A 12,228-nucleotide genomic window follows, 5' to 3' on the forward strand; every position below is an offset into this window, starting at 1 on the left:
ATGTTCATTCCTTGTGTGAATGAACATAGTAATCACTTTTGCTTAAGTGACTACTGGTGTTGATCTTGCCATGAATTATTGCTTTTATGCTTATGTTCATTTTTGCTTGATCATGCTTATTTTGCTCAATATGCATATTAAGTTTTCTGCATACAATGATATTGCTATGTTATTGTGTTTCAGGAGTTACTTATTCATATGTTCAAGAGCTTTACAGAATCTAGAGTTAGGTGTGAGTGAGTTTTCCAACTGTTCCCAACTCACGTTTAAGTCTAGAGTCTGTTGTAGGGTTTTGTCACGAAATAGCCAAAGGGGGAGATTGTAAGGTTGAATTTAATCAACCATTTAATTGGCTTTATTCCGTGACCAATTTGCTTGTAATTTAGCACTTAGCAACCCTGTATTTAGGTGGGAAAATTGTAAGGGTAGTGTGTGAGAAGATGTGAAGAAAAGTTCAAAAGTGTGCAAGAAAAACAGAGGCTCACGGTTAGGGCTCGCGGGTGGATCGCAATTGGCAAGCCGCCAAAAGCTGGCACGTGAGAGGCACACTGGGAAGCTGAAGGGTCACGCCAGCTATCACGTTATAGGACAAAAGTTCCAGACTGGCCAGGCCGTTACGTCGCGACTTGAACTCACGACTTGGACAAGCCGCGAGACCAAGTCGCCAACTTGCCCTGTTTGGCAAAAACTGACGTTTTGCATTCCCTTCTCACCCTACTATATATACACCCTTATACCCATCATATTGAGAGAGCTTCCAGAGAGAATTTTGTGAGAGAAAACTCTAGAGAAAAACAAGATTGCCTCAGCCCCAATCTTCATCTAAAGAGACTCTACAAATTCCTCTACTCTCTTCCTCTCCATTGTCATACCCTTGAGAGGTTATTTACCAAACCCTTATCTCACCACACCCACGTCTGTGAGAAGGTCCATTTGGTGCTTAGGGAAGCAGTTTGGAAAGGAACCTGTAACACCCCATAAATTTTCTTACACCAATTTAATTAATTATACGTAAATTATAAGGAGGCCCACAATTAAATGGATTAAATTAAAGTGGGCCTAAGATATTAAAAAAATAAAAATAAATAGGATAGATACTATGGAATATGAAGCCCAAGTGAAGCGGCATAAGTAAATATATGGGCCTTGATAACCCTAGCCTTTTACCTTTTAAGTTACACGGGTAAGTACATAAAGAAGTTCCTTTTTGTTTTTAGCCGCAACACATGTTTGAGCTGTTTCCTTTCTTCTCTATGGCTGTGCAAAGTATCTCAGGTATGGTTGTCTTGCTGAATTTTTTTTGGAAGTTGAAAGATTTACAGAGTTGGAATTAATCTATGGCTAGTAATTGTCCTCACATGGGTCTGGGCAATTGTTCTTTTGGTACCAAGTAAAATAACTGCTCATAACATCTAAACGTATCACCTATATTGATGGGAAAGCCGGCTAGGATGATTACATATTATAATAAGAATTGTATATATATAGTCGTATGGTCCTCCATAGGCTTTGAAATTGGTTTGACCGAATTATAGTATTGGGATAGAAATCATCCCACGTTCTCAGGGAGAAATTTTGCTTGAATTTGCTTTAGTTGCTAATAGGACAAAAAGGCCTGACTTCATAAAATCTACCCTAGCAATATATCAAAGGAAAAATTGTAGGCACTAGATTGACAGATTAAAGCCATCACGTGCTTTCAATGTTAAGTTGAATATATATATATATATATAATATCAGAGTCAATGGACATCCAGTGGCATCTAGATGGAATGCCAAGCAACAAATTAAGGCAATACGTGGCTTCCAATATTAGATTGGATAGATATAATATTAGAGTGAATTAGATAGTTAAGTGAATGAATAGAGAATTTGGATAAATCAATATTGTCTAGGATAAAATTGTTTAAGTGTGAAAACTGATTTTAAGTGAGAAATTGTGTATTGATGAACCTATTTTTGGTGTTGTTAGGTTCTAATTCTACTGAATTGTTGTGATTCGAGAGAGGTTGATATCCTTTATTTTTGCAACTAAGAGGTAAGTGGTGTTTACTAATTTTGGAGGTTTTCCCAAAGTAGTGTTGATTATTAAACTATTTTATATCAAAGAAACATGTTGATATTTTATATATGAATTGATATTTTATAAATGTTTGATGTGTACATTGACTATTCGTTTTATGAAAATCTTGTGGGACAACCTGAATTTATTTAAACTTGTATGCGTGAATATATCTTTATATTTTTGAGAATTATGAATGGATTATTTTTGTGAGCATATTGAAATGTGTTTTGGAAACCTATGGCAAGTCGTGAATAGAAGCTCAGTATGGTATCTAGTCCTTAGCAAGGGACAATCATACTGCAGCTAATCCTTAGCAAGGGACGGTCCCAAAAAATGGGACAGTGCACATTTAATAGCTCCTTAGCAAGGGAGTATATTATTGAGGATCCAAAAAGGAAGCTCCTTAGCAAGGGAGTGCACCTTTTGGTTCCAAAGGAACTATCCTTAGGGAAAGGGGATGAAAAGGAAGTTCCAGTCCCAAAAAGGAGGACAGCACAACCCTGTCAACGGGGCGTAAACGTTGACCACGAGAAAAGCCTAGGAAATTGTTATGTGATGATAGTGATATATATATTATGATGGCTCACAATATAAAGATATTTGTTCTTATATATATGAAATATTTGATGATGAATATTGATGAGTTGCAAGTTATGAAATTGTTGTAAAAATTATTTATTTGAAAGGTTTGTTCCCACACCCCAATGTTAGTGAATTCCACTTATTGAGTTATCTCACCCCCCCCTTTTATTTCCCATTACAGATACATTAGAGGGATTATTGGAGTAGAGATGCTTGGGAGACAGCACTTACGAACTATTTTGTGGAATTAAGGATTTTATTGTTATTTTTATGGCATCAAATATTGTATTGGAGAATTATTTTGAGGATGTTTTGTCTTTGGTGAATTAGAGCTCTGACATTTTGTGATGAGATTTAAGATTGCTGGTTCCTTTTATTTAATATTTTTAGGAATTATTCAGATTAAATAGACTTTTATTGTTTATGATTTTGGGGCGTTACAGAACCAATATACATTGGTTGATGCTATGGTCAAGTAGTGGAATCCGGTAAGCTAAAGAAGAAATAGGTTCGGCGTAACCTCGTTGGAGCAAGAAGCTTGGAGGGCTTAGGTACTTGGGTAGATTAGGCTTGGAGGGTCTTCTGCTGTTCATGTATCCCAACTATATTCTTTAGTGGATTTTATCACCACTTGGAGGGCGGCAGAGAGGTTTTACGCCGAAAACTTCGGTTTCCTCTTCGATAACACATCATGTATTATCCGTGTGTTTGCATCTCTCTTTCCTTTATCTTTACCTTATATTTACTGCTGTGGATGTGTTTATATTTGGTTTAGATCATTTTATCAAATCTGTTATAAGCTTGTTATCATATTCCGCACATTAATTGTTTGATATAAAGCTTGAATTGATATTTTTGTATCTGGAGGTCTAAACGTTCAAGGGTGTTTCATACCCATATTGAACTTTCACTAACTACTAAAACAGAAGTCCTTTAAAACGTTGCCTCAAAATGAGAAACACAAAATTCTAAGTTAAAATATTGTGTAATAGCTGAAACCTTTTCAATCAGATAAAGCACATCTTGGTTATTGACAAACTCAATATAGCTCCAATCTTTCTCTTCTTTGGTATACTCTTCCTGCTCTTCTTTTTAAACACATGCTGCAATAGCACAATTAAAAATAACCAAAATCAGCCTATAAGCTATCCCAAAAATTAGGACCCAAAACCACTGGTATTGACTAATAACCTGACATGATTGAAATGCAGTTGTAGTTTTTCATTTGTGAAAATGATGCAGAACTGCTCAAAACTGTTTAATAAGAAGATGTCAGCACAAAACTAATGAAAAATTGTTTGTAGTTGTGCACTTTTCTTTGTCTTTCTTTTCTTTTGGTTGTCGTCGTAGTTGTTGGGCACGATGTCATTGGAGCACAAGCTTCATAACTTCATGTGATACATAGTGTCCGCTCTCTGCCTCTAAAGAAACGAAATTTATCTTGCTCCAGTGAAATCAAAAGATTGTAAAAGCATACCTATTGCACTTAAAACTTTCAAAACCATAGATATCAAGGACTCCAATTATTGACTTTGAGTTTGGATCCTGTCCAATAGAAATGTTAATTTTTTCCACAAGCCTGTCAAAGCAAGTGGTAAATCAAAATATTATCAAACACATACAAAGATAAGAAGACTATAATACAAACCAGGGAGAAAATAAAACGTCTAATGAGCCCCTTACCAGTCAAACAAGCGAGAATATATTGTCTTGGCTAATGCATCTCTGCTAGCAATTGCATTTTCAGGTGCAAGAGTTCTTGTAATAATTTCTTCAGGTGTCACCATTACACGTTTAATCAGAGCATCTTCCAAGCTCTGGGCATCACACCTGTAAAATGATTATGATTAACAGTGAAACATGACACTATTAAGTAGATTTCAAAACAAGATTCAAAGATGCACTTCTAATGTGAGGAAGTAAAAGAAACACACTTAAGAAATTCTGCGGTCATATTAAGATGGAATCTCGACTTTTCATCCTTAATGACTGAGGAATCTATTTCCTTCCCTTTGGCAAAATTAATATTACCAAGGTGAAGAATTGCAGCTACAACCGTGAATATTGCCTCCTGAAAAGAATTCTATAATGATGAGAAATCTGGTTGAACCTTCATAAAGAACATGCATCATCTAAAGTTACAGAAAGGCAACCTCTTCTTCCTCATTAATTTCAACAGTTTCCATAGCCCTTCTGGTTGCAAGATATTCATGAGCATCATTTACACCATCCAGCTCATAGTAATTTGATTTATTTAAATAATGGAAAGTATTTGGACTCCCCAACTTATATTTCGCAATGTCCTACAAATATTTGAAAACAAAAGGTAAAAATAAAAATTTTGAAATGGAACTTATACTTACAGATAACACTAACAATAGTTGAACCTGCTTGATTTAAAAGATAAATATAGAGAAACAAATTGACAAGCAGAATAGTGTAAAATAACTCAGGTGGTGCAGCACAAAGGAGGTAAACACAAGACCTTTCAAGCAGGATACATTCTAATTGCTGTCCCAGATATCCATTCTTGTCAAATTGGATTTCAACAAATTTACCAAAACGACTACATAGTAATGTCATGATGACATGAAAGAGACATTATAATGAGAACTTCAAACAGAGATATCTCAAAATAAGCATGGTTAAGAAATATATGCAGTCTGTATAATCAAAATGAAGAAGAAATGAAACTATAAAGCATAAAATGAATTTCCATATGATTAATGCACACCTTGAGTTGTTGTTCCGAACTGTTTTGGCATTACCAAAGGCCTCAAGAACTGGGTTGGACTGAAATATTTAAAAAAAAAAAAAAATTAAATCAATGAGGACACAAACCTTGTTTTTACTTGGTTCTTGAGATAGTATGTCAAGTATATGCTCATATAGGGAACTTTGAAATCCAGAAATAGAATGCAACTAATAATAACTTCATCATACATTCATACCTCCAGAATTTTCTGTTCAACTGTTCGTCCTTCTACTCCAGATCACCCACCTAAATGTGCAAGATATCTCATGAGCATCTTTGTTGTCTCAGTTTTACCAGCACCACTTTCTCCACTAACCAAAATTGAATTGCTTTTTCCTTCATTAATCATTGCCCTATTATCTTAAACAGAATGTCAAATAAGAAACTAACCCACAGGTAAACAAAAAAGCAGTGACATCCAGAAGGTGAATCTAAATTAACCTGTATGCAACATCTGCAACTACAAAGACACGAGGACTCAGCTCCCCAAGAGCAGCTCCATTGTATTGTTCCATCATGTGTGTGTCATATAGATGAGGCAATCATTGAAATGGATTAATTGCTATCAGGATATTTCCCGTGTATGTCTGAGAAAGGTAATTTCAAGTATTACATCCAAAAATTATTTCTAGACAGTTGCTTCAGGATATTAACATGTCCAAGGAAAGATAAAAAGTAACATAGTAAAAAAAAAAAAATTAAATCAATGAGGACACAAACCTTGTTTTTACTTGGTTCTTGAGATAGTATGTCAAGTATATGCTCATATAGGGAACTTTGAAATCCAGAAATAGAATGCAACTAATAATAACTTCATCATACATTCATACCTCCAGAACTTTCTGTTCAACTGTTCATCCTTCTACTCCAGATCACCCACCTAAATGTGCAAGATATCTCATGAGCATCTTTGTTGTCTCAGTTTTACCAGCACCACTTTCTCCACTAACCAAAATTGAATTGCTTTTTCCTTCATTAATCATTGCCCTATTATCTTAAACAGAATGTGAAATAAGAAACTAACCCACAGGTAAACAAAAAAGCAGTGACATCCAGAAGGTGAATCTAAATTAACCTGTATGCAACATCTGCAACTACAAAGACACGAGGACTCAGCTCCCCAAGAGCAGCTCCATTGTATTGTTCCATCATGTGTGTGTCATATAGATGAGGCAATCATTGAAATGGATTAATTGCTATCAGGATATTTCCCGTGTATGTCTGAGAAAGGTAATTTCAAGTATTACATCCAAAAATTATTTCTAGACAGTTGCTTCAGGATATTAACATGTCCAAGGAAAGATAAAAAGTAACATAGCTCACATAGATTTCATTAAGTTCATATCTAGTGGCCAAGTTTTGCAGAACTCCAGGTTCATGCAAATAGGAAAGCTTTGTCATGTCATCTACCCCTCCAGGAGGAGCTTCAGTATTTTTTGCAAACACTTTTGATATACTTGTAATGACCTGCACCAGTCATCAACTAGATTAGAACTAGATTTACATGCAAGAGAAACACGTAAAAACTTTAGTTGCTGATTACCTAAAAGTTGCACTTTCTTTTAGGGAAATTGACTAAACTATAGATATATTAAAGATACAAGGGAGAATTATATACTAATACGTTCAATTTCTTAATACTGAACAGAGAGGCTAGGTCTATTTGGACAAACCATTAACATTAGTTCAAGAAGAGTCTTTGGTATAAATAGGAGTTCTTCTATGTTTGGCTTAGGTACAAATTTACTGTATTTATGAAAATGCGAGAGTTATTCTCATGTTTGTTGTAGAATACTTAGAAAAAGTCCTAGAAGCTGGGTAGCAAATGCGACTTAATAAAACAGTCTTATTAGAATAGAGATCTTCATTTAGTATTGTACAAAATGTTACATGATATGGCAAAACTTTCAACATGTTCTGTTATCAATTTTTAATTGTGTTGATACCATCACTTTAATTTACAAGTCTTCGATAGGGAGATGGCAAGCTACCTAATTTAGACAAGCAAACTGCTTCCATTTTCCTTTCAGCTATAAAACAAAAATGTCATTGACTTTATCGCATATGGTTAAATCCTTAAACTTTTGAGAGAGCTTAAAAACGAGAATCAGAAGCCAAGAAGTGCAAAATATATAGCACTATCCCTCACAAAGTTTTGTTCAAAATTGGTGGAGCCATGCCTAAAGCTTAATAATTATAAATTCTTTGTTGTATGAGAGAATACAGGGGAGAGGTTGTAACTTAAGAAACAAAAGCACAAAGAATCAGAGATAATCATGCCCAAGAACTTAACACTGTAAGCCAATATGAACTGACTCTTCACATGATTGTGCAGCTCTGATCACCATACCAATAGGGTTTTTCCCCCTTTAGATTGTTGTCTGCAGTGACACTCTAATGACCTTGATTCTGGATAGGCAAACAATAATCTTTCTTTCTTTGCTTAATAGTTTACACTATGCTCACGCTTAACCTCTTGTTTCATCTATAATTAATTCTGCCGTTAATCTTAGATTAGATTATAAGGTTGAAAGCTCCCAATGTACTCAACGTAACTTCTGTACTAAATCATTGAAAACCACTTTACTTGAACCTGTCTTTTCCTATATTTTTAGAAGAACTTCGAAATTCTCAAAAAAAATTGTGTTTAGATGAGGAATTTTGAGGTGAAATTTTACTCAAAGTTGTAACTTGATAGTTCCCAATATCGGTTTCATTTGCTTGTGTTAACAAGAAAGGTAATCCAAAAATCCTGCAGAATTTTGAACTTGGAATCAAGTTTCCAAATCCCAAGTTCAAATTCCATAGGGAATGTGTCATTTGATGATCATATGGTATCATAATGTTGGCAGTGGTGACGATTGTGGTGGTGGTAGTGGCAATGCCGATGAGTGCTAGTTGTGGCAGTGGTGATGGCCGTGACACTGGCAGGTGATGGTAGTGGTACCAGCAATGGCAGTGGCAACAACTTTTAGGGATTGTATTGCAATTGTATTCTAATGAGAAGGAGGGAAATCAGTTAGTGGCAGTTATTGATAGCTGTGAGTTGGTTGTGACAGTTGGCTAGTGGTTACTGTATCAATCAGTTAGAGTAGGGGATTAGGGAATTGCTAAGTGATGTATAAAGAGGGCATTACTGATCGAATGAAGAATAAGCAATAAGAATGTTCTAAATTCAGTTCCAATTCTTTTCTTCCTTTTATCTCTCTCTCTCTCTCTCTTGGAGGACCAGCTGACCTCGAATACAGCTAGATACATACATTTCTTGATTTCCACACCTAACAATTGGTATCAGAGCAGTGACTCTGCGACAACGATGGGCGAGACACAATCCACTGCCACGACCAATGAAGCTATTGCTTCTCTTCGAGCTACTTCAGATCATCTTAGTAAAGACATCCGAGAGATTCAAAAGATACAAGAAATCCATACCAGAACCTTGAACGAGATGAATCAACATCTCACAGCTATTTTGCAGAAGTTGAGTTCTGATGATGAACCCAGGGCACGATCATCTCAAGAAAATTCACCCCCCAATTCGAAGTTCTTCAGCATTGTCTCTTGTGAAACCTGTTAAGATTGATTTCCCACGCTTTTCAGGTGAAGACCCTGCTAGCTGGGTGTATAAAGCCAAGCAGTATTTTGGGAATGCCTTTGATAGAACCAGAGTGGTTTTATGTTAAGCATAATTTTTTTTTTCTTCTCATTTACATACATCATCAAAAAAATATGACTATAAAATCAAAGTTGAGCTGGGCTTAACAGAATTCTAAGAATTTCAGTAAGGACAATTTGATTTGAAGTTAAGCTAGGTTGTCATGCACTGTTATTGATGATTGCAGGTCTTTATCATATATTTCACAGAGTGATACAGGTTCATGTTATTCAAGAGACCAGAAAGAATTGTTGGCAAAGATAGTGTACTAGATCTTGATTTCTGGTTTGATCATGAAATGTACATTGAATAAAATGTTATGGATTATGAATCCTGCCTATGATGTGTTAGAACTATTTATCTACATAGTGTTAGTCACAGAAGACCATGAAATAATATTTCATCTCTTTAGATAACTTTGATATGATCAAGCAAGGATAAAATGCATTGATATCCTTTGAACTTTATTCCAGTTGCACAAAAACCCCTAAACTAACTTTTTCAATCCCTTTTTTCTGTATAAGAAATAGCATAATTTATTCATAGAAACTATTCTTATTACATCAGTATTCACCACCTGCCACACAAAGGCAGGGGTCTCATCCAACTACACCCTCACTCTTTCATTTTAGTTAGGCTGAAAGCATGCGCTAACACAGCAAATGAGCCTGTGACAAACGTCAACACCATTGTTCCCGTGGCAAGTATGGTTAAATTGGCGGCCATATTTGTACACAATCGACGCACTGCAAAAGTAACGCGTGTGGTGTGAATCCATATTGGCATGATTAGGTAGATGAAGAGAGCAGAAGTAGATAATACCAAGGCTATGGTATCTATAATAATGAATGCTTTGAAACTATCATTTTTCGTCAGAATTGCAGATCCGGCATTTCTACCATCTTGAAAGAAACCCCCGGGCACGGTAATGCCTGCTGCAAAGGTCACGGTTGCAATGAGTGCATTCACTATCGCTGAGGTTTTGGCATATGTTTCCATCATGGAAATCATTGCCTTGAATTGACTGTCAATGATTTGTGCTTTTTCTGGGAGTCGCTGACATTTTTTAAAATTAAGCCTCTCAAAATGTCTCATAACCTTTTCAATCTGCAACATGTAGAATAAGTGTTTAAGAAAGGTAAGAGCGAATATTAGGAGTGCAGGATTATAGCGGGGGAGAAACAAATGAAACTATGAATTTTGAATTCTTTTTCAATTAATAAAGTAAAACTATGAAAGGAAAATGAAAATGTTAAATATACTACGAATTTTTTTTATTAATAAAAAGATACTACAAATTTGAGAAGTCGTGTTTTATGTTGGCTCAATTTAGTGAAAAAAGTTTATCTGTAATGCATTTTATTAGTGATATATTGTTTTCTGGGTTTTCATATAATTTAGTGACAAAAGTTTATTTGTAATGCATTTTATTAGTGATATATTGTTTTCTGGGTTTGCAGATCGACATATTCCCCTGCTCTTGTGCAAAGATCAGCAGAAACCCCATTCCCATGTCTAATCATTTTAAAAAATAGTACGCAAGCTACACAAAATCCTCAGAGCATAAATTTTTCTGAGGGATTTCCTCCGTATTTGAGTGTCGATAACAAAAAGTACTTGAAAGAGAGCAAAAAGAAGCCTAGTCACATCATATAGCGCAAAATAAACACACACACACACACAGATATATATATATATATATTATACAACAAATATTAGCCAAAAAAAATGCGGCTAACATTACAAATTACAATTTGAAGTAGTAGGCAGCTGTAAGGATAAAAATATTACGAAATGAAAGCCTAATGGATAACAAAAGAAGCCTAATGTAGTGTAACTAGTAGTGCAAATACCCATCCTACTACAGTGAAGATATAATAATAATAATTAGCCAAGAAAGACCAAACAATAGCCTGGGAAGAAAAAAAATTATTAATACAATTACACATTGAGCTGTGGGAAATGAAATATATGCAGAGGTTCTGTGGGATCATCAACCTTCAAAGAGTACTGCCAATTGAGAAGAGAAGAGATTGCTGGCAGGCAAGTATAACCACTTGATTTCATTCTGAGCGTTGTAATAAGAATAAAAAGCTTCAGTTTTTGCGAATAAGAGGTGGAGGATCAATTTCAGGAAGTTTGATTTGTTGCATTGACTTGGAAATGTCATCCATAGTGAATGGAATGCTGCACTTTGAACAAAAGCAGTGTTGGTTTTAGCCATACAGAGGAGGCATGAAGTAAAGAAGTGATACTAAAAGCATGCCGTAGTTAGAGATTTTTACCTCTAGTCATAATCCAAAAAGAAAGAACTGCTGACAGCATTGTTTGAGTCCTGGTCGTCATAAATCTCATACTTCATTAACATGCACATAGTCAAAACTTTTGAGTGAGTTTATAGAAATGAATCTGCAACAGGTTGATCAATGATTTAAGGATAGATAATTAGAATCCATAATGTCAAATAACAGAACAGGTTTAAATTCTAGAACGAATTGAATGATAAACCCTACAAGGGGATATATAAAAAGTAAAAACTGCAATCAGCCCCGCAGAAATGAATTCAGAACATAACCACTGAAAAGAGACATATTGGGTCTAATTATTTTTCTTGAGAAAAGCTGATGAGCTAGACAAATTGGTTTAGAGTCTTCAAAAAAACAAAAGGTGGAAATGGTATTCCAAAGACAATCTTTTATAAGCAATTAGTTAGCAAACAGCCCATGAGGTAAGTACCCGACTAAAAGTTTAGTATGTACACAACTTAAATCAGTAGATATACTGTGAGTACCATATTTGTCATCCCAGCACGTTGTAGTGTTTACTACTGATTCTGTATAAATGCTAAGTACCCGAAAGAGGCAACAAGTCAACAAGTCACCGAATTTGGACAACTGCATATAGCCTTTATTACATAAAAATTGTGGCGCACTCTTAGGATAATAATGCAAAAATATTGATCAACAAGTCACCGAAAAATAAAATTAAAAATAAAAAAGGCCAGCAATCAATGTCTTGAAGAACCACTTGGAAAGACAATTTGCTTTTATGGAAGACTTTTAGCAAAATCGAATAATTTGTGTGCAAAACGAGAATCAGCTATTATATTAAGAAAGTTTTAATATCAATTTAATGAGAAATAAAAAAAAAGAAAAACTATAAAAAGAGTTA

The 12,228-nt window shown here is 35.0% G+C and overlaps 1 long non-coding RNA gene and 1 pseudogene across 2 annotated transcripts; both read right to left on the bottom strand.

The window, feature by feature from the left end:
- LOC136061247 (myosin-17-like) overlaps nucleotides 1–7,421 on the bottom strand; it is a 12,401-nt pseudogene extending 4,980 nt beyond the window's left edge.
- Nucleotides 7,422–9,450: 2,029 nt separating this feature from the next.
- Nucleotides 9,451–11,832, bottom strand: LOC136067685 (uncharacterized). Of its 2 annotated transcripts, none has more exons than XR_010629117.1 (3): nucleotides 11,343–11,832; nucleotides 11,056–11,249; nucleotides 9,451–10,164 (listed from the first exon to the last, which is right to left on the bottom strand). It is a non-coding gene; the product is annotated as an uncharacterized LOC136067685 (long non-coding RNA). The 2 variants fall into 2 exon arrangements; XR_010629116.1 differs by having other exon boundaries at nucleotides 11,056–11,244; nucleotides 11,343–11,830.
- Between the last annotated feature and the right edge of the window lie 396 nt (nucleotides 11,833–12,228).

This window comes from Quercus suber, unplaced genomic scaffold, assembly GCF_002906115.3.
Source record: "Quercus suber isolate HL8 unplaced genomic scaffold, Cork oak 2.0 scaffold_82, whole genome shotgun sequence".
In the NCBI taxonomy this organism is placed as follows: Eukaryota; Viridiplantae; Streptophyta; class Magnoliopsida; order Fagales; family Fagaceae; genus Quercus; species Quercus suber.